We start from the raw sequence: 4766 nt of genomic DNA on the forward strand, positions 1-4766 counted from the left end.
GTACGGTAGTAGGTGTCAAGAACTGCAACCTACTGGGTTTTTCAAGCTCAACAGTTTCCTGTGTCTATCACCCAAAGTACATTCAACCACCTGGACACAACTGTGGGAAGCATTGGAGTCAACATGGGCCAGTATCCCTGTGGAACATGTTCGAGACCTCGTAGAGTCCATGCCCCGACAACAAGAGGTTGTTCTGAGGGCAAAGGGGGTGTGCAATTCAATATTAGGAAGGTGTTCCTAATGTTTTGTACACTGTATAGCTTATTTCTAAGCATTTGTACTGTATAAACTTTGCACACCCCGGGAGAGAATGTTATGCACACCCTGGGAGAACATTCTCATGGTTGAAAGTTCTTTTCCAAATAACATTGTGGCCGTTCTAAGTAATATAAAGTAGGCTTCTACTGCCCTCTGGTGGTCTTGAAGTGTCACCACCAAAGTTCACAATGAATATGACTCTAGTAATATAATAATAACACGAATGCTTCTCATTTTGATTGAATGCCAAAGAATAGGATGGTGTGATGAAAGGCATTTTATTTTCTATAAAAACAAATGGTATTGAACCTATCCATTGTCCAGTCCGTTCTGACCCAGTTTTTCCCCCATATCTCCTACCATCACTCCTGGCATCACCAGCAGTCTTGGGGTCTCTGACCTGTCAAAGACATAAGTCACAATCAATATAGGTTGGACAGATTTGATATATAACATCACAAGCTAACACTGAAAGAGAGTGGCCCACATTTTTTACAATGTTTTTATTGTAATTTTCAAAGATGTAGATGTTCATTTCAAATAATTCAACATGTTCTTTCCATATAGAGCAAAACGAGATACAATACATAAATAAAAATAAATATGTAAATAATATAGTTGGTTAGAGAATTGTAGTTAATGCCCTTCCTCCAAAACAGTACTAGTCGTCACAGGGTCAGTACCACACAAATGTACACTTGTAACATTTTGAAATAATTGTACCTTATGCAGGGTTGGGTAGGTTACTCCCCAGATGCAATCCGTTACAGCCACTAGTCAGCTGTCCAAAACAGCAATCAGCAACATAATATTTGGACTACCCAAACACTCAGCAACGCAACCCGACCACTCCCAACTACCTCTGGACTACCTTCCCCCCAAGAGGCCCCAGAAGACAAAAAGGATCCATCAAACAAACGTGGCGTGTCATCACAGTGGTCCCTTACCCGCGATTCGAAAGCTCAGGTGGAACAGACCCAAACTGGCACCGTTTTCAAAGCCAAACCGAATGCACCTTTTCTTTCCCGGAAACATCTCTTCCGAATTAAAAGGAATCGGAGAAGCAATTGTCTAGTTTTTTAAGAGTATCTGCAATCTGATCACAATAGCCCTGCTGGTTACGCAACCAATCCCATCCACAATCCTTTTTAAATCAGAGTGCAGACTGTGACAGGCTCCGTCGGGGGGGAGGGGGGGGTAGAGCTGGGAAGACACCCATCTACCCATCTTCCCCAGGTTCCCTTCCCAGAACTTAGCAGCCTCAAAATCAGGGGTGTTGATTATGAATTCATGGATAGGAGAGAGGTTTTATCACTATAGTATGGTCTATTCACAGTAAATACTAGTGAATTCTCATTGGCACTCAAGTCGTTTAACTCTATGAATCATGGCTGAGTTGCTGAAGAAAACAAAATCGTCCAAGGTTTGGTTTCCAATGTATTTACATTTTTATATAAGTCAGTATATTTATTTGTATTACAAATACGAAACAACCAGTGTATGTGTCCCACCCACCTGTGTACTTGGATCGTACTTGGCTGTGGTCCTCATAGCTCTGGTATTGGAGGGAAACAACAACAGGTGAAGCTTACAGGACTTCGGACACCAGAAGTTGTATTGAACTGGCGTGTCATTGTATTTCAACAGTTTTGTGTTACTGGGATATATGTTTATTGAAGTAGAGAAATAAATAGCCTGTAGTTAAATTGTCTCCATACCTGTTTATCTATGGGCGATGTGCAATCTGTTTCTCTGCTGTCTACCTTTTAGGGTTTTTAGTTTTTATGGAGAACATTTGGGTCAATGCCTAGTTGGTAGAGCATGGTGCTTGCAACGCCAGGGTTGTGGATTCGATTCCCACCGGGGGACCAGTTTGGAAAAATTATGAAAAATGTATGCACTCCCTACTGTAAGTCACTGGATAAGTATGTCTGCTTAAATGTAAAATTGTATGGTTGTGTGGTAACAACTAGAAGATGTCTTTTAGGTACAGCATTCTAGCATAGTTAGCAGCATCCAGGGCAAAGTGCATACATGCATAACACACTGAACGGCAATAACCTGCCACCATGAAATCACTGTTGAGACGTGTTTACATGGCTTCCAATACATTTCAAAGGGAGAAGGTAGATATGAATGAATGTGTATGCTGATTGTTTGTCTACTGTCATGTCCTCTGTATCCTGCACAAACTGGCTATGTCTCTGGGATCCGGAGTTGGCCACTGTCCCACCAAACATCTGAAACAGAACAAAGCCATGCTTACACTGTAATAATCTCTCATATCATGTCTCTTGAGAAGATAAAGACATGCATTACACCATATGATGCTTCTTCAAAATGATGTTATCATAGACTGTTCTCTCTGCTACCGCACAGCAAGCGGTACCAGAGTGCCAAGTCTAGGTCCAAGAGGCTTCTAAACAACTTCTACCCCCAAGCCATAAGATTCCTGAAAATCTAATCAAATGGCTTCCCAGACTATTTGCATTGCCCCCCCCCCCCCACCTATTTTACACCACTGCTACTCTCTTATTATTTATGCATAGTCAATTTAACAACTCTACCTACATGTACATATCACCTCGACTAACCAGTGCCCCTGCACATTGACTCTGTACTGGTACCCCCTGTATATAGCCTCGCTATTGTTATTTTACTGCTGCTCTTTATTACTTGTTCCTTTTTCTTCTTATTCTGATTTTTTTAAACTGCATTGTTGGTTAAGGGCTTGTAAGTAAGCATTTCACTGTAAGGTCTACAGCTGTTGTATTCGGTGCATGTGACTAATACAATTTCATTTGATGATGTCTAACCAAGTCTTTGAGACACTACTGTAACACTACTGTTTTGACTGGTCCCTGCAGATTAGATAAAGAAATCCATCCTCCTCCCTCCCTCCCTCCCATCCATCCATCCTCCGATCCATCCATCCATCCTCCGATCCATCCATCCAAACTCACCCATTTGTTGGGGAGGAACTTTGCCCCCAGTGACCAGCTGTACATGCCCAGACAATTTCTCTATCCCCATCTCTCTCTCTTTCAGTCCTCTTAGCCCATCGATCCATCTAAACTCACCCATTTGTTAAGGATTCAAATACTTGGCACCCAGGGGCCAGTCATACATGCCCAGACAGTCATTCAGCACCACTGTCCTCCACGGCTTCCCCATGATGTCATCGCGTGTCAGGAAGTCGTACCGGAACAGCTGTTTACAGCATCTGAACGTGACCTCACACATCTACTCCGTGGACAGGTCTTCGCCGGGCTGCCAAGCAAAGATACGCTCGTTCTTTAACGTCCGGAGCACGTGTTGTTCTGGAATTGTGGGCAAAAATATTGTCACGTGATTTGTGGTAGATACCTGAGATGGAAGAGGAAGCGAGATATTTTTCTGGTTCATATACAGTCAATGAACTAACTAGACCAGACCCAGCTGCTATTGCATTGGTGCGTATGGGAGAGCAACTCCTTAAGTAGACCGGAACTGTGACCAACCTTTTTTTAATGGTAAGCAGCCTTTATGGGATATCTTCATTTATCCACCATGGTAGATACTCCTCTAAGAATAAGTCTAACAGTCAGCCAGTCACCATTGTCAGTGTTTCTTTACATAACCTATTTACACATAGAAGGCTCTGATATAGGTTAGCCTTCCTTTACTGCTCAATTCTTATTGCATAGCGTACTTTCAATGCTAGCAGTCCTCTCCCTCAAGGAACATGACCATGTCTTTCCAGTTGAAGGACGCTTTCCTCCTGTGTACGTCCAGAGGAACTGCTCCATCTTGTCACTATGCTCATACTTTTCCTCTGTGTTGTTGGGGACACTCATTCTGTCTAAGGCACTTTATTCTTCCCTAGAAGAAAGAGTGGAAATAACAGGGGATGAGTGGAGAGTTGTATTGACGCAAGCGATCCCGGAGTCATCCAATCTCTTGATGTAGCCTACTAGAAAATATTTTAGATAACATTCTTGAGAATGTGCAGAGAGAAGTGGCAGCCAGGGTTTGTGCTGTTCAAACGTGTCTTTCAGAAAATCATCTATAGAGCAAGGGTCACATTTCAATATCGAGAAAACCATGCATAACATCAGGTAGACATTCTAAAACGATCAATTTGCTCTATCAACAAATAACTGACACCATCTTAACATTGAGTGTAACAAACCTAGACTAGATAAACGTGTCATTTTGTTGATACTGACAGGCAAATAAACAAACACTTTCAAAAACACAGAACACTTCAAAAGCGCTCACAGCTGAATATAATTACACTAAGTATAATGTATTATTTTCTGTTATGTCGCGCATTTACAGATTATATAAATTCGTTCCCATATTGATATAAAGCAAAATGGTCGAAAAGACAAAAAAATCTGTTTTTCTTACCTGTACACTGCCCTGCTCTGCTCGGATGTCACGTCAAGGCGCTAGGTCAAAAATGACGCATATGCAGCGCGACCACTTTTGTGTTGTCAATCGGCAGGGTTGTTATTATAAAATCG

General features: G+C 42.0%; 1 pseudogene; it reads right to left on the reverse strand.

Moving 5' to 3' along the window:
- Positions 1–517: 517 nt before the first annotated feature.
- LOC115194986 (peroxisomal acyl-coenzyme A oxidase 3-like) lies at positions 518–4050 on the reverse strand (annotated as a pseudogene).
- Between the last annotated feature and the right edge of the window lie 716 nt (positions 4051–4766).

Source organism: Salmo trutta, chromosome 5, assembly GCF_901001165.1.
Source record: "Salmo trutta chromosome 5, fSalTru1.1, whole genome shotgun sequence".
In the NCBI taxonomy this organism is placed as follows: Eukaryota; Metazoa; Chordata; class Actinopteri; order Salmoniformes; family Salmonidae; genus Salmo; species Salmo trutta.